A 19,321-nucleotide genomic window follows, 5' to 3' on the forward strand; every position below is an offset into this window, starting at 1 on the left:
AAATCCATACAGCATTTCACACGCCAAGGAGCTTAGAGAAACGTTGTCTCGTTACGGCTCTAAAAGCAATCGATAGCAGCAGTCTCCCCTAACTACCAGACTGTAATACAGAGAAGATTTAAGACATTTAAGCCCAACTCTCTGCCCAGTTAGAAAATTACTACAAGGTCTTCTAGCTCTATGTGTTCACATGGCATTAATGTGAAAACCTTAAATACTAGTGAATCATATTAATATAACTACATATTTATACAAAATGTGGCCTTGTTCATCTCATTCAATAGATTAGTTGCCCAGAGTCTACGTGTATGGTACTAAGCTTTCCATTAAACTAGAAAAGTGCGTTCCTCTGAGTGCCGATCTCCGCCAGGCCAGGTTGCCTAACCAGGGCTGTGTCAGTCGTGGGGTGCCAGCGTCAAGATAAGAGGAATCTGTGTGAGGAAATAGAGTTTGTATGACAGACGGGGCAAGTTCGTGGTGCAATGGACAGAAGTGAAAGCACTTTTGGAGGTGTGCTTTATAGAGGCCCCTCAACATGCGATTCCAATTTGGGGATGATTGTGTTGTGTTGGCGATGTATGTCATTTTCGTAAGAAATATGCCCCGGATACCATTTTGTGAGTCTAGTTACAGGCAAATGATATGGAGTATAAAAACCTTGTTTAGAGGTCATTGTCACATGACACATAAGAGCATTTGTGCCTAATTTGTTTTTTTAAAATGTTGTGAATAAAATGTGGGGCAGTTCAGATAAGGATCAGTCTATGATTTTGTAGCATTTTTTTTTAAGAGATGGGGAGATGGGCGCCCGCTGGCCTACTGGTCCAGGCGCATACCACTTAGGCATTGCTACATAGGCATGGATGCCTGGTGGCGTCGCCGGTTCGATTCCCGATCCGGATGACCTTTGTCGCGTGTCACTCCCCAATGTCTCTCCCCCCATTTCCTGTCAGTCTACTATCCAATCAATAAAGGCATAAAAGCCCAAAAAAACTAATCTTTAAGAGATGGGGAGAGACATGCGGTAAAGATCATCAGGAACGGGACTAGAACTCGCAGTGCACCGTCAGGCTGCCTATGTTCCTAGGTGCCTGGACCACTGGACCACGGCCCAGGCTGGCATTTCGTTTTCAAAGCAAGCGCCACCTTGACACCTTGGAAGTCAAAATTGCAGCCAATCAGAATGGAATGAGAAACATCTTGATGGATATGACTCCAGAGATAATACACACCATTGTATAAACCGCGCTGCAAGCTTGTAGATATCGGCTATTCTTTTTAAATCTTGAAAGTCTTTGAATATTTCAAATCCTTCTAAGGTTTTTTGAAAAACCTATGTTTCTATGTCCGTGGTGCTCAAACCTTTTCATGTGAACGACCCCCAAAATGATATGTATTTGGCCACGGACCCCCAACTCCAAATATTTAGTTCCAGGGACCCCCCCAGAAGCAAACCTTTAGTTACAAATGTTTGCCCTTAAAAAATACATATATTCAAAGATTTGCACACATTTTCACGACTTCAAAAATAGCAGATCTACAAGCTCGCAGCTCATAGATCTGCTATTTTTCAATAGCTAGTAAAACTCCCTGTGTGTGCACAATGTTTCACGCTGATTTGTACAGCGGTGCCAGAGATTGGCTGGTCACACACGCCCACATATACACCCACACACAGACTGGCCCATGGACGGACAGCGGCAAAAACATAACCTCCGGCCTTCGACTGTCTGAACTCCGGCCTGGCGGAGATAACATTTTTTGTACAGCTTACATGTCATCCATCATGGATGGATGGATGGGTGGGTGGAGATAGAGAGTCAACTATCTGTGATGTAGTTTGAGCTTTAAGGAGCTTAGATCCATTAACATGCCATTAAGTAGCTTGCTCCTTGAATGACAGTGTTTTGCTCATTGGCTTCAGAGGCTCTTATCAAAAATGATGGACCTGGTGACATCAAAGTGTAGCCTTGTGGTTTTCCCCCAGGCGGTTTCTGACTCTGAAAGGTCGGTTTTAAAAGACTTGTGAAAAACACATTGCCTTTGAAGCAGATTGTTACTGGAGTTACCTTCTCGTGTTGCACAATGACGATCATGGTTAAACTGTCCCCCCGAATACAGAGGTATGAATTATTAGGTCAATTGAACTTCACACGTAAACTTTTATCCGTGTAAAGTTTTGTTGTTTGTTCCCATTATTCAGGAGCATCGCATGAATATTTGCTCTGAAAATATTTCTAATCGCAGTGGACTGTCTCCAAAAATGCTGATGATGGCGATATTTATTTAGCTTTCATTTTCATATGATGCCTTGTGGGATAGATTGATTGCACGGAGAGCCTTTTAATATGAATATCTCCCAATGGTGATATGAAATCTCACTCTCAAAAATGCTGCCGCAACACTTTATTGACGGAAAGGTGATCGGTGACATTCTAGGCGCACCATACATTTTGACATTTCCACAGCTCAATCGCTTACAATTGAAAGTAACTGGCTCAATATTTTGTGACTTAATGGAAAAAAGATAGGTGTTATTGAATTTTCTGTTCATCTCTGCTCTTGCAGTCCTACCTAGAACACCGTTAAATGCATGCAGCATGTCGAGATGTATAAATCAAAGTCATATTTCTTGCAATTGCCGTGCACATTACCATGCAATTTCAAACTCCAAGATATATCTCAGGCAGAAATCATGGCAGAACATTCTCTTATTTAACTTCAAGCCTCAAAAGAATATACTGATTTTGTGAGCAAAGTATACATACCTACAGTATACATTTCCTTTCGTGGCACCAAGCACTTTTTAAAATGATGGTGATACTACTTCATGTTGAAACGGAGATCTCTGGATAGGCTGTAATGAACCAATATAGTTTACATGTATTTTATCAGAATACTTTTATTACAAGAAAATGATGGTTAATAAATAATCAGTTGCAGTGAGATCGAGAATGGTTCATTAGATTTGGGCAATTCCTCAGAAACGGGTTTGAAAGAAAACTCCATCAACTGTAATGTGCCTGCCAGAGATCATTTTATTCAAGACTGCAAGTCAGGTTAAGACTATTTCCAGTCATTTGCACTTTGCATTTAAATTACTAGTATCTCCCCAGTAAAACATCATCCCTAATATTAATGTACAGTAGGGCCATTTACAGTCATTTGCGTGTCCTTGTAGAAATCCTTGCACCACACCTGAGAAGGAGCTGTCACGCAAGTGTCTATGAGACATTGATATTAAACAATGTATGGCAAAAGGATGTTTAAAATCAACCAAACTGTTGTTTCATATCGTCAGCCGTGTTTCACTTCGTTTAATGTCTTGGAAGTGAAGCGCCGTCTAGGATTAACAAGGACAGGTTGAATTACAGCTTGAGTTTGGGGGCAATTCAATAGGAAGTGAATCAATCTGAGGATTAATTGTTGCACCACATCCTGAGCAGCAGACACTTGATACAGCCAGAGGGAGACTGCTATAATGGAACTGAAATACAGACAAGACACAGCCACAGCAGCTTAACCCTTCATCACATTTTTTAACAAACACACTTACTGAAAGAAAGAGACGGGTCCGTTACTGCACAGTAACTACTGCATCGTAATAATCAATCATATAACTATATCATTTCAGATATGTTGCGCTTGCTGTAATTGTTTTAAATGGATCAAGTGAAAATGCCACATCAATGATGAAATCCAAGCTGTGGCTTTCACATAGTAGCCTAAGTGTAGATCATATCTGTCCTAAGATCATTTAATGTGTTACTTTGATTTATTTACTTACTGTAGTTCCAGTTTGTTCTAACTATTTCATTTTTACAGTGTGGCTAGGAACTTGGATTTGGGAAGTAACATTTCAATGCAGTTCAACACAATCTTCTTATTGAGCCATAGAAGGTGGTCTGGTTTGAACCAAGAAAACACAATCTTTTGCATTGTTAACATTAAAACTGGACTCAACATATTGGTCTTTCAATGCCATATAAAGCCATATTCACCTATACAAAATGTCTTGACAAGAGAAGGAGTAAGAAAAATCTTGACTCTTGTTGTATCTGCTGAGCTTCTTTGCTTCTTGGATGTTATTCTTCCAGACCGATGCTGCCATGATCTGAAGCAGGTATATAATGTCGTTCATCATATGTCTCTGCAAGCGCTCCTATTCTTTGACTTATCATTCTAGCGAGGCTGAGGAAAAGATAGGTCCTTAAACGAATGGCTGCTGTCATGCAAGGGGAGGCAGCATTTAATGGCCCTGTCTTCACTTCCCCAGTACAATCAATATGGCACATGTCAAGCCCTTACAGGAAAATCGGTCTTCAAAAATGCTCCATATCTCAACCTACAGTATCAAATTCTTTACGTTTTAGTTTTATTTATACATTTGTGTTCTCCATGTGGACACATTCATGTTGTCCATGTCTTCATCCACTGTAGAATAGAAGCTGATGAATAGGCTGCATGTCAGTAACATACCACAAACTGATGTCAGACTGCAGCAAGGCTCACACAGACTCACTGTAAACTCCACAGAGGAATCAGCCTTTTTGGCCGATTCAGAGCAAGTGATCTAATTGTTTACTTGTTGTACATTCCACATAATGTTAAAGCCAACCTGACACACAGGGAAGGAGAAGACAGACATTGAATTAGACAAAGAACCATCAAAGGAAAGCACAACAAACTGTTGTGCCAGAGGAATGCATTGTAGCCAATTGTGTTTATTGTCAGCAGACATGTGTAATTAATCATGACAGAATCTCAGGGAAGGGGTGATCAGTTTAGTCAAAGTAAAAAAATAATGTAGCCAAGCCCATACAATGGTGTTTTTAGATATCCTAGGTTAAAGATGCGCGTGCGTGCGCACACGCGCGCGCGCGCGCGCACAATAGAGATAGCCCATAAAGGATTAAACAAATAATATAACCATAGTTCTCTAATCTTGTCGCCTGTATAGTGAAGATAGATGGGTCAATTTGAAAAGTAATTAACTAGTCTAAAGCCAATGTATGTGCTTTGAATATGGTATCCTTTATCACAGCATGTGCCAAACCTGTAATTGACTCTCTTTTTCTTTGTTCTGTGAAAAGTGAATCATGCTTGAGAGAACAGAATTGATTGATTAACATGTGTTGTTCCACTTAGTTCATGAGGCTATTAGGATGTCTATTCCGTATTTTAGGTTTATTTGAGCATCATCAAAGTACTTTCTCACTGCTGTGGCCTGCATTTCCATCGTGCCTTTTTACATTCACGCACCGATGGCTGCGGCATGCAGCCATGCCTCCAAGGCTCCCAAGGCACCACCAACCTTCTCATGGGAAGCGGTTAGGGGTTCAGTCTTCGGTGTCTTGCTCAAGGACACATTCACACAAAGCCACCGGAGGAGCCGGGATCTCTGCTCTACCTCCTGAGCCACTGCCGCTCACTATAGAGCTTTGTTGTTGTCGATGTTGTCGAGGAACACAATGACAGCTTATGTAGCACCGTTGTTCACAAAATCCTTTGTGAACAACGGTGAATGTTGACATGACATTTTCATTGTATATTACTGGTGTGTAGAGGCTTTATATGCACTCATCCACAGATGACATGAAAACATTTCTGTGATTACTTTAGGCCTATGTCGGCAAGCAAGACATCAAAACACCCATTTTGAGAATACAGTTTGCAAGCCAAAACCTTATGATTAATATGCTGTGGTTTCCAGACTGACTGGCTGACTGGCAGAAGTCACTGAAGAATCTTGATATATTATATTTATAGTCGTAGGAATCGAGATCGGTTGTGAGTACTGTATGTTCGTCTCAGTGCCTGCTCAGATATCTCACAGAAGCCAACCATGCAATTAACGCAAATTACTCCAACTAAATGATGGTAAAGTGTTTGAAGTGTTACACCGTGAGAATAAGCTCTGCAGAGACGGCATCGGCTCTTTGAAGACGTGTGACAGATTTATTGCAAAGGAGTATCAAAGCCTGTATCTCCTTAGAGATAAATAACTCTGGTTCCTGGTGAGATCAGGATGATCCTGATTTCAGCTGATGGTCCTGCCTTCTATTTTAGACTCCAGCTCAGAATAAGGTCAAGAAATCCCTGAGTAGTGGTATGGGTAGGTACTAGGAAGGTAAGCCGCTCCAGATTTAGAAAAAAGAAAGAAAGAAAAAAACTTCTCATGCCAAGGACATCCTAAATCATTACAGAATGGGCACGTTTGTTTGGAGATCATCAGCCGTGGAATCTTTTACATTTCATCCAGTTCATATTTCATAAAGACATCTAATCAAATCAAGAAGTGGGAGAGCAGAAGATGAAGGCATAGAACAGAATCAGAACAGCTATTCACTTTCAACATTTTCTCCCATGGCAATGAACTATGTGAACAAATAAGAAATTAAACTGTTGTTCATTATGGACACTCCCTGACATTCCTTCAAACACCCCACTTTGTGAATCTTTGAACTAGACAAAGAACTTAACAAATCACAAAATCCCATCGGAGAAGTTCCTTCGGCTGTTTATATTACTAGGGCCCTGTCTTTTTCAGGAAATTAACTTTCCATGCTTTTTCTTTGTTCTGTTTGTGAGAATCAGTCTAGCCAATCTATGACAATAGGAATAGCAACAATTGTTTTCCCATTTGCTAGTGCGGGATACTAAAAGCAACTGAAATCTTCCAGATATATTTCATGATGACAGATATATTTCATCACCATAGGGCATATGACGTGATTTTTCTATCATGGATGTTCAAGATTTCTTGGGAGAAAAAAAGGCAACATTTTGAATGAATGTCATGCTGTACATACGTACTGTATTTTAGTATGGTGTCATGTCTAGATGATTAATGTCTAGATCATAAATCTGCATGTTACTCAGAGAGTCGATAGGCTGGGGCTGTAAATATCTGGGAATCAAATTGAAAGACCAATTTGAGCTACCCTGGATGTCTTGGGGCTTCATTCATTTTCTGCTCCTGTATGTAAATAAGGCAGTGTTTAGTGTTGCACCATTAAAGCGTTGTCGTAGGAACAGCAATGAAGAAACAGTCATTTACAAGTGTAAATGTGTAAAGGCAAATTCAGAATTGTTCATCTCACAGGTGGATTAGTGGGACAGTTTTATGGCGCTTGGGAAGGGATTGTGGTGGTCTCAATTTTCTGCCTCATATTCTGCCTTATCTAATCCTAGATTTATATTAAAAAAATGTTTCTCATACATCATCATAATGGACTTGGTTTAATAATGGCAGTGTGTTGTTCTGTAGGGCGATAATGAAGGAAATATCCGTTTTGTGGGTCCCTTTACTTTAGACTTCGAGGATAAGCCATGGCAAGATATTACATATACAGCAAAAAAGAGTGATAATCTAACTCTTAAATGAACAGGAATATCCAGTGTAGATACTGACAATGAGAGAATTAAAAACTGTTTGTGTTTTTAAAGCACAATTGGCGCACTGTGTCAGATATTGTGGTATCTCACTATCTCCCTACTGTATAAAGGATGGTGCAGTCATTTAACAAATATTCCATACATTGTTGCATTGACTCACAGTTTTGGTATGCATTATAAAAACAAATTGCTCAACCATGTGAACACATTGGAATCCATAAGCTCCTCTTTTGCACTGATGTCAGCAGCTATTCAACCCACTTTTCACAATGGAAATGTTGTGCAATAACAATGACACATAGGTGGAAGATATGATTTATATCATATGGCAGATATTCTCCAGTGCTGTGTTGATTGTTGTAAATCAGAAGGATATTAAATGTTGCATTTCTATCACCTTTATCCAAAAAGCTGTATGCTGTAAGCCATTCACACACACACACACACACACACACACACACACACACACACACACACACACACACACACACACACACACACACACACACACACACACACACGTATACACACACGTATACACACACGTATACACACTGACAGCTAAAGCAATGCAAGGCACTAACCTCTTCATCATTAACATTTAGGCGTTAAGTGTCTTACTCAAGGACACTTTGACACGCAGGCAATGGATGAGGAGCGAGGGATCGAACCGGGAATCTTCTGATTCTATAATAATATTGACCTACTTTCTCCCACGGGGGAAATTCGGTTTCAGCTCAACCCAGCTCTCATGAGCCAAGTCATGGAAGGAAAAAAGGAAAGCCATAACTATTAGATGATATTTTAAGATCTTGGCATATAAGGCAATTCCACTGTAACTGTCTTTTGTGCTATAGAATAACGAATCAATGTGTTGTCTTAATGTACTGAAGGAGGATAATTTGTCTTCCACTGTTCTGTAATCCTGCCCAGCCTCAGGTCCTCCATGGTGAATTGACTGACCGTGTAGGCTTGTCTAGAGAAAGTCCCAGCTTTGAGGAGTTTTCTGCCGGATCAGGTTTTTTCCCAACAGAAGAGTTCGAGGTTGCCCATGTTGTGCTGACACACCATTGTGGTACCTTTAAATGCACACGTCTGAAGGCACTTGCACAGGATATGCTCTGTGCCATTTTATTCATACCTGCTTGCATTTCAAATCTCCACCTTTCATTATCTGTAGTCAAGCATTATATTTTCTTTAATCACATCGTTTTACCACAGCATAATAATCAGAGCCTTGTATAGAGAGTTCTGCCGATGCGGGGTCAGAAACAGCATGTATCACGTCACGTGGTTCATGTACGCCTGAAATGTCACTTTCCCCCCATAGATTCCAATGCATTCCTTAAACTTCCGGTTCAGCGCTTTGTCACTATTCGTCAATAGATGTGTATGTAGAAGACCTGGCCCCAAGAAGTGAACGGAGATGACTCTCCAATAGAGGGCTCTGATAATAATCATTTTAAAAATGATATATGCAACAAAACAAAAAACTCAAGTGGATGACAGTCCATACCACTATGACTACATACCGTTGTTGACTTTCTGAGCGATTTCATAAACGATTGAAACACTCGCCAATCACAATCCATCAGAATTGCACCTGGGATGCAATCACTCTCATATCACCCTCGGATTTAGAGAGATAGTTTTGTTATTATGAAAGTCTAACATAGCAGCCCTGTCAAAAAAAGGATAGTCATTTTGTAGGCTCTTTTAAAATAACATGTCGACGCCAGAGAGTTAACGGAGACGAGGAGACGATTATGAATAGCTAACATTAGCTGGTACGGGCTAACCTATGTAGCCTACATATCTTGTTTATTTATAATTAATAATAAGAGTCAGATGGCTATCAATCAATATAGCCTATTGCATGTGTCTTTCAGCACCATTGGCAGACAGTGAGATCTCTCTCTGCCTTCGTGTGTGGCTTATGACTTGGGGCCTCTGTTTACAGAACGTTATCGTTCATCAGTGTGGACGCTCACATCATTATCATTATAGTTGTAGTTATCATGTTTGGCGTCAACGGTTATTAGCCCTGCCACGGCCAGTCGGCCAGAGATGATGTTTTCACTCCCATGAGTTTGTCTGCCCGTCTGTCTGTAAACAGCTAATCTCTTGCATCACTGGACTGAGCAGTGTGAAACTTTGCTTCAGATTCCATTTCGATTGCCTACGATTAGAGAAATGGAGTTCTGCACACTGTCTTCACTTACAACTGAACTCAACTACTCGAGTGCACTGTTCCGATGCACCTGTCCCTGTAGGTGTGCAAAAGGACTTTTTTTCTTCTAAGATTGCCTACTTGGCTTTAAAGGTTTGCGGGAGGAGCTGTTTGTATCACACTCCCAGTAACCCAAAGCCACTAAATAAAATGTGCTAAATATACTTAGTTGTAATTTAAATAAAAACGTATTTTATGCTTTAAAAATGTTTGAATATTTTCACCTATAATGACATGCCCAAAAGAAGGACTCCAGTTTGAAAGTGGTTAAACACAATGAATATCCCCCATAACTTTCACAGTATGATGATTAGCTGTGCTCAGCTCTCTATAAAGCTCAGGGAGAAAACTTGGTACACATGTTTATATTTTATTTTTGGAGCGGTGAAAGCGCTCCCAATAGACAGGTATGTCCGTGGCTGGCTGGCTGGCTGGCTGGCTGGCTATGTGGCTGGCTGGCTGGGTATGTCTGTAGCCTGGCAATACCTTGAGTGGCCACACAAGTTAAAGGAGGGGCGCTGTTGTGCAGGCACAAACACACACACACACACACACACACACACACACACACACACACACACACACACACACACAGATTCACCGCTCGAACCGAGGTTTGATTTTTTTACTACTACCCTACCATCATAACTAGATCAGGGGTCTTCAACAGGGGGTCCGGGACCCCTAGGGGGTCCTCAGAGTTACTACAGGGGGTCCTCCAAATCTTCCAATCCTTTTTATATTAACAAGTTGCACCCTAGTGTCCATATACTGAGAACTGTAGCAGACTAAGTACAGAGTAAAAGGTCAAGTTTATTAGGTAATGACGGCTCAAGTGGTTAAATATCTGAAAACACAAATTGACATGAATCCAAAATACACTGATGATTTTGCTGTCAAACGATGAAACTATATATGGAATCTGGGGGTCCCTGCTTCATCTCTCTCTCAACTAAGGGGTCCTTGGCCTGAAAACTTTGAAGACCCCTGAACTAGATGGTTCTTAGTCAATCCTTTTTTGAGCGGTGGTCACACCGTCTCCATAGCGTGGCCGTGTGTGTATCCGTGTGTGTCTGTCTGTCTGTCTGTCTGTCTGTCTGTCTGTCTGTCTGTCTGTCTGTCTGTCTGTCTGTCTGTCTGTCTGTAGCCTGAGGTGTATGTAGCCTCAGTACCTCTGGGTGACCTGAGAGGTGCTGTTGAGTCTAGCTTACTCTGAGCATCAACTGCAACCAGTTGGGGCCTGAGTGATCAAGTATGGCTCACACTCTCTCTCTCTCTCTCACACACACGCACACCCCCCCCCCCCCCCCCCCCCCCCCCCCCACACACACACACACTCCAGCTGGGTGAGCAACGCACACACGCACGCACACACACACACATCTGTGAGCAACACACACACACACACACACACAAGCACGCACGCACGCACACACACCCCCACCCCCACACACGTGCAGGCACCACCGCTCACTTCAAACTTGGGTTTGATTTTTAAGAGTACACAACTGAATTTAAACCAAAGTACATTTTGATACGCTGTATGCACCCATTTCAACATTGTGGCTTCACATTAATTTCTTCAATCATTTCTAGACATCACTGTTTTATTGAGCATTGTGTCTGAAGATATAACAGACATGTGTGCAGACTTTAAAGTTTTTGGATTCTGACCTCTGCCCGGCACCTGGTACTTTAGTGAGTGGATGTGTGTGCTTTATTGTTTGGATGCATTCGAAAATGTGCACTCAGTGCACTGGTGTGCCATGTTGTTGTTTGTTCATTCGGTGCTCTTGGTGCATTGCGCCCCCGGTGTGCTCAGTGCACGCACTGACCGACCCTACTCAGAAGTTGGGTTTTGACAGTGGTGCGTCAATGCAGTGTTTTGATTGGTTGATTTTCATGACGGTGTCTCGTCCTTTGGGCTTCACCCATTCATTCATCAATGTGTAAACTAACAGCAGGTATAGGCCAATGTTATGAATTAAATTACCTTTCAATAGCAACGTTAGGTTAGCAGCTGCTGCTTTTCAGAAAGTTTTCCTTCAGAGTTCAGACTGAAAAGGCGCACCGCTGCGCTGCCCCTTAACTGGTCGTTCGTAAATAAGGCACATGCACTGAGGGCACTCTACAACGTCACCGCCCACTGCACTCATTACACTTAGCACACACCCGGTGCCCATTTCTGAACGCACCCTTTGTTTCTGTCATTTGTAAATATATACTCATTTGTTTACAGCATCTGTAGGAATTGTAGCAAAAAGTGTTTATTTTTTGGATTGTATGACCCTACGTTTCAAGAGTTATAGGCTAAAACATAAAGCAGCCTGGTATACCACCATCTTGAAGGGTGGAGTTTCTTCCTTTTCCTATTGGGAGTATGCATACAAATTTTGACACTGATTGTTCCAGCGCTGTCCGAGATTAGCTGTACACGGACGGACACAAACATAGTGTTCGCCTCCCGGCCTTTTGACGAAGACAATAAAGGCTCACTTTACACCCATACATACTGCCACGCACAGACAAATGACAAACAAGCGCTTACCACACCCACAAACATGTGTGCATGTGCGCGCACACACACACACGACAAAACAGAACAGAACAATTGTCCCTTTTTCCTATCAGTTATCTCACCTCTCTGAATTTCACATAAAATAACTGATTTATATTCTGACACTAGTGTCTTTTAGGCAGACATCCTGTTGGTTGTCCTCCCAAGTGGATCCTTAGCGCGCGCTGACTGCCAGGAGAGAGCAGTTATAATTCCCTGCACATAATAGTCAGCTCAATGTCTCTTATGATGAACGGGTCCTCTAAATCAAACATGGATTTAGAGGACCCTTCACACAGATTACAAGCGCTGCCTTGTTTTGATGTCATCCTGGCAAATAGTGTGGAAAAGAACAAATTGCTGATGTTCAAGCCAATCGACGTTTTGACTCGCAAAAAGAACATTATATCTCCCATTCAGATGCAATCAGTGTTTCACTGAATTTAATGGCAAAGAGAAGGAAAAAAAAGCATTTCTGAATGTAGCCGACATGTGTAACATACAGTCCATGGACATGTCACAATGTTTCCTTTAGAAGGGATGTATTATCTAATTTCAGTGATTCAGATCATGATGATGTTCTTATTTGCTACATTGCCAAAAGCGCTGACTTTACTGGTTGGCTATGAGTTATTGCCTAAAAATTGAGAACATAATTTCATCATTTATAACAATGACTATATTCAACGACTATTTCAAATTACTCTACACACAATGAGACAATGAGCACAAAATGACTTTTTCGGCGTCTTGCAGTCGACATTCAAATTCCCGCAGTCTTGTAATCCATGACTTCACACCCCTAAATTATGAAAACATACAACCATTTTCCCTGCTAGTTTTCAACTCACCATGTTTATATGCACGATGGTCTGAATTAATAAGACAATAGTGCAGACAGTTATGAGTAATGCGATTCCCTGAATATACTACAGCCTCACGACATCCTCATTGTATATTACTTTGTTAGGGTATAGAGCCGTTACACAAATTCTCTTCCCCTACAGTCACTATTGCTTCTACAGACACGCGTACAATTGCATAAAGCTCTAATCATGTAAAAGGATTCAATAAAGGCTTACTGGGCCATGCCACCGTGGCCCTGTGTGCAGATGAACAGGCAGAACTCATTACCAGGGTAAGCGCTGCTGTAATACTTTTTCCAAGACATTACTGCTTGGTACTAATTATGCCTCTGCTAAGCTAACAAGATCCACTGAAATGGATTCAACGTATTTCTCTCTGTAATCATTGGAGGGCACATGAGTGACAGTTCAGACTTTTACTCAACCCCTGGGCTTTGATTGGCTGTGCGGCTTCACTTCCCCTTTTTTCCGGAGTGCGTACGACTTTAATACATCAATGTGTGATAATTAATTCAAATCCCATTTCATCTGTCTGCACGCTATTGCAGCATTCTGCTTCTCAGCCAGACACCAGCCCTTATCTCCTGTCATAAGGTCACCTCAGAGGGTCACTGGTTACCATGGAAACAGCTGTAAAATCATATGTCACTGCAAATGGGAGGCGGTGTGGCTTCCAGATGCTATGGTTTGCAATGTGTCACATGTCAAATAAAATGATATTCAAGAACTGTGCTGACCTTTGATTTGGGTCATCACAGTTGTTGTTTATATCAGGAGTCTTCAACAGGGGGTCAGGGACCCCTAGGGGGTCCTCGGAGTTACTACAGGGGGTTCTCCAAATCTCTGTGAGATAGAAAAAAATTTTCTCCTTTTTTATATTAACCATTTGAACCCTCGCGTCCATATTCTTAGAAAACAAAAATAGCAGATCTATAAGCTCACAACGCCTCGCAGCACGAGACGTTGTGAGCTTCTAGATCGGCTGAAAACAATGAAACTCTATGGAATCTATGAACAGGTTGTGGGGGTCCCTGCTTCATCTCTCTCAACAAAGGGGTCCTTGGCCTGAAAACGTTGAAGACCCCCTATTATCTTTATTTTCTTTAATCTGTACTTGAATAATATTGACATTTACAGTTACACTATCCTATGCCATGAAACCTGACATTTCCAGCAGGACAAACAGGTTCTGTATGTGTGGGAATATTCCTTCAAAGCTCGTGGACTATTCATATAGCCCATTTCTCTCTGTCAAACCTCTCACTACTGACACAGTATCGGCCCCATTCCCATCTCTGGGCCCCATCAATAGAGTGAAATTAATACCACTTTAAGTATCTTTAGGGCAATCTTTCTTTTTCAGAGGCAATGAGATTACATGTCCCTCCATTGACTTGGTGTTATACAGTATGTAAGCGATCTATTTTAATAGGATTAGGCATGTTGTATGAGTGCCAGGATGCCAAATGTGTGATGATCGTACCCACTAAGCTCCAACCCCTAAAACCCTGATGATCATTTGCTCATATGCTAAGAATAGAGTCTGTCAGTGTGGTTACCTAACCCCCAGCAGGGCCAGCACCCCACAGCCAGGCTCAGCTCATCAGCAACTCTAATTAACTTTCAGGCGAGTAACAGTGTCCATTGAATGTGAACATGTCTCTCCTTCATCACGTTTATTGTTTGTTGGCAGCAATCACATTTTGATAGATTGAAACCTAAAGCAAGGGATAGATGAGCTCCAGCACGTAGTTCATGCTAATATCGCTGTCAGCGACAACAAGTCGAAAGATTCAGTCGAAAGAAGCCTTTGAGAGAGCGTGAATTCTATCAAACGCAATTTCATCTCACAGCCAAACACGGTATTAATCACACACCATGTCCATGTCACTGACTTACTATTGGATGATGGAACATTGTATTCATTGTACTGCATCCTTTGTGGCTGTATAAATCACAGATGTTCCTTTAGATCTATAGATAGAGGTAAAGTACTGAGCAGTGGTCTTAAAGCTGGTTTTGTACCATTTTGTAAGCTGCAGCAGTTGTCACCAAGGACCCCGACCTGTGGTCAAGTAGCTCTGTCTGATGACTTAATTGGGGTCAGAGGCTGAGGGCTCCATTTGCATAAGCTCTGACAGATCAACATATTCCTCATTGATCTGAAACATCACTTTACAGTCAAATCGACTTTATTTCTGAAAAGATTACAACTGCGTTGTGTTTTTGAGAGCCCAGATGAGGACCCACTGATATCATCGAAAAATACATTTTGATCCCGGCAACAGAGTGTGTTAGAATCACTTATTTGTAGAAATATCTACAAATTCTCTAGAAGTTCAATTAATTGCTCATAGCATCTGTAACATTTCAGTCTCACAAATACCCTCGCTGCCTTGCACTCTAGAGCCCGTACTGTCAAATCCTGAGTGTCAGTTTAACCGTGAGAGTGAAAAGACAGACCTGTGAGGGTTCTGTTTTTTACACTCTCAGAGTTGAACTGACACTCAGGATTTTGCTGTGTGTGTACTGAGCTCATGTACCCAGCTCTGAGGGAAAGGTGATAGCTGACAGTGCGAAGTAATCTGCTCTATTGATCATGCTGTCAGAGAGTGACTTCAGTAACTGGGAAAGCAAACACAATGGACATTAACCCTTTACTGAGAAGGCACCGGAGACAAGAAAACAAAGGGTTGGTTTGTGACGGTTACTTTTAGCATTACAGTAAAAGCCACACATTGAATACGGAGCAACAACATTTCAAGCGCAGTTTTGCTTTCTTTTAATAGTCACACTTTATTTTACCGTGTGAATTTCAGTGTTGATTTCAACCTGTAAAGAGAGGGGATACTGCGGGGATCGTTTACCGACACTGGCGTCTACGCTTTTGGAGATCAGAGATCAGAGGGTGACTCCCCAGGGGGCGTTGATGCAGACTTGTGCTTTGGTTTGAGGATCTGTATTACGTTGCTCCGTCAGAGCCCCTCTTCCATCAAGTTCAGGGAAACAGAGCCCGTTATTACCCATAAGCCCATGTGTCATTGAATATTTATCATGTATCTGATTTGAGAGAGAGAGAGAGAGAGAGAGAGAGAGAGAGAACGAGAGAGATAGAGAGAGAGAGAGGTGGAGAGAGAAACGGGTGGAGAGAGAGATCCGTGAGCTGTGGTAGGACCCCTGAGGCATGGAATTCAACACCCTGGAATAGAAGCCCTGAAATGTGGCTGTCATCCGTTCCCTGCGGACATGGTTAATTAATTACCTGTTAGCCCCCTACACTGTACTCTTTTTGCAAATCCCTCCACATCGTTCCCAACTTTACTTTCAACAGTGTATTCATGCTAGTTTCTGATATATCTGTTTATTTGAGAAAATGTGAAATTCCATACCCATCAAGAGAAGGCAAGAACAAACGTTGAAATCTGTCACCCGTCTCTGTAGTGCAAAGATACTGTATGAAAAAACAACTTTCAGTTCACAGTGCACTCACACAAGACGTCATTCACTCAATATACAGTATATTTCGAAATGTGGATGCCTTGACTAGGTATATCATCTGCAGTGCCACTTCACGTTAGTTTCAGACAATAAAATGTGTGTTCATTAAGTAATTAGACAAAATTATCATTTCAATTCACCCAAAAAACAGCAAGTTGATCTTTTTGTGTAAACCATTGTATATTTAATTGGAAATTTGCTGGAATATTATAACAACTGATTTATTTTGTTGGCAATAGATGGTTATTTTAAAATCAATCAATCTTTCTTTTTACAAGGTGTGACATTAGTCTCTGTGTAGAAGGCTAGATAACATTGTCTATGTAAGGCTCTTATCTAAACCCCTCAAAGAAGACGGTCAGGTGAAAAATTAAGGACTTTATGTGCGCTTGATTTAGTTTCACCCCTCCTTACTCTTTGAGTTTCAGCTAGAACTGCCTCGGTGTGGAAGACATCGATTTTCTGCAACAGGGACATTAGTGAATCTCGAGCCACGGGTATTAAACTCAAATCATTGTGTTCTATTGTTTGGCATGTCATATTGATTATCTCCTTGGTTTCACTGGCTAGAGTGAAATATTGAAGCCTCAACAGCCTTGCACACGCACAGAATGGAAACCATCTGAAAACAAATAACTTGTGCACCTGATACAAAATATCAGTCAAGATTAAATCTTTTGATTCGTGCTTTGGCATGAAAAATAAGTAAATACTAAGTTGCAGGTGTCCCCATGGCAAAATATATTATACTACTAAGCAAAAAGGCAGAATTAACCAGACAGCATGAAAATATAGCCATCTTATCTTGACTGGTTATGAGTTCCATCTGAGTAGACAGGCTCTCGCTCTGGCTCGGTTTGCGGCAGAGCCCAGGGGTCATCTTCACACTGGGAGGTGCTCTGCACGCTGACATCAGCTTCAGTGGAACGTGTTAATATAGCAACGTTTTGCAGACAAATCCTGACAGATTTCCGAGCACCCGTCGGAGGGCAGTCCCTACGGACATCACTGTGAACTAGTGAGTGGTCTAGAGAGAGAGAGGGGTGATCATCACAGACGACACGTATAGTGCATGATAACGGTAAAGCTCTTGCTTAGCCGAAATCAATATTCTGATCCATGAGTCACTTCTGCTGTCCTTTCCCTCCCTCTACAGAATGACACCGTTGTTATGGATAGAAAATGAGCAGCCGTTCTGTCCGGCAAGGAATTTAGAGTATTTAGCTATGTGATCTGGGTGGACCACGAGCCAAACAAACTTTGGAAACAAAAACACATGCAGTACATGGTCAATTACACTTTAAATGCCATTTAATTGGTGCAAATTGGTGTTTTTTTATTTATAATGTTTTTAATACATACGTTTCATTACAGTCAATAGGAGTTGTCTTTTGTTGTTTCTATTTGCTAAATGTAATTGCTTTTCAAATCAATTAAATGTAATTGTATGCAAAGTGATTAGTGTCTCAATGGTCAATGAATCTTTCAGGGTGGGATCTGATAAGTAGAAAGGCTTTATCTCCATTCTTCTAGATGCAAAGGACACTGGCTGATTTCCATACAGAAAATCAATCACCTCACACAAAAGTTAGCGAGAGCTTGATGGGGTAGCCTTTTCTTATCCTATTCTTCTTCCTTTGAATATTCACTCTGAGCTTGATCATCAGTTTCACTAGCTTGACAAAATGACACATGAAATATGAACTAAAAATTAAGCATGGCTTGTCTGCAGTTGAAATAGAAAATACTATAGTAGCTCTCGATGTTGTGTGACAGTTGTTGTGACTGTGTGCGGAAATAATACACAGGGGTGCATTCCAAAAAGCCATCCACGGATACATTTCAAGATTGGGAAATGTGATTTAGAAACTAATATTTGTTGCCCACTTTTTGTAATGCGTCATCGTCCATAAGACTAATTGTGTTTATGGTGGTTGAATGCTCCATTGAAAATTGCACCTACTATTATCCTTTGTTATGTGGCTGAGTTATTCATCGGGGTTCCTCCATAGTATCTACTAAATGAATGACCCACAGTGCCTCGCCAACCTCCCACCACTCACGCACCAAAGAGTCTCTCACAAAGCTAATGGCCACACCAGGGCCTGTCAACCTTCTCCAAAGCCCATCCTTTGTGTGCATTCTGCTCCAGTATTACCCCTGCTGTCCTGCACCTTACTGCAAATGTCAAAGAATATTGATTTGACTCAGAGTCACAAAGACTTGACTGAGGGTCTGCCTTTGTACTGTTGCAATAAAAAAATGACCCGACCTTCATACACAGTAGCAGTAAAACACTATCACAACATTTCCTGCAGAATTGTCTGATGTGACTGATACTGATATATATCCATATTATGGATATGTGGGTATACAGTATGTTTGTGTGTATATTTTATTTTATTTGATGTGTCCAAGCAATGCAGCAATGATTAGAGATTAGGTTTTGAGCAAGCCGCTTTTATGGAGCTCTGCCAATGAGAAATTGCCTTTGAGTATCAAGTGGGGCCGATATAAACATATGGTAGGGGGAGCTGACATCATTTTAATGTCCGACAGAGGATTGGCTCACCACCTGCAACATCAGAAGACCATCAAAGGAGTAATGAACCACTGTGATGCAAATAGCTACGGGATTTTCCCATGCAAATTACATGAAGTAGGATCTATCTGAAATGTGGACGAAGAGTAGAGACAAATGCATCTTTGGTCATTTTAAATTGATGGATTGATTGATTGACGGAATACTTTATTAGTCAAAATGTAAACAGC

The sequence above is a fragment of the Nannobrachium achirus genome (assembly GCF_963921795.1).
Source record: "Nannobrachium achirus genome assembly, chromosome: 11".
Taxonomy (NCBI): domain Eukaryota; kingdom Metazoa; phylum Chordata; class Actinopteri; order Myctophiformes; family Myctophidae; genus Nannobrachium; species Nannobrachium achirus.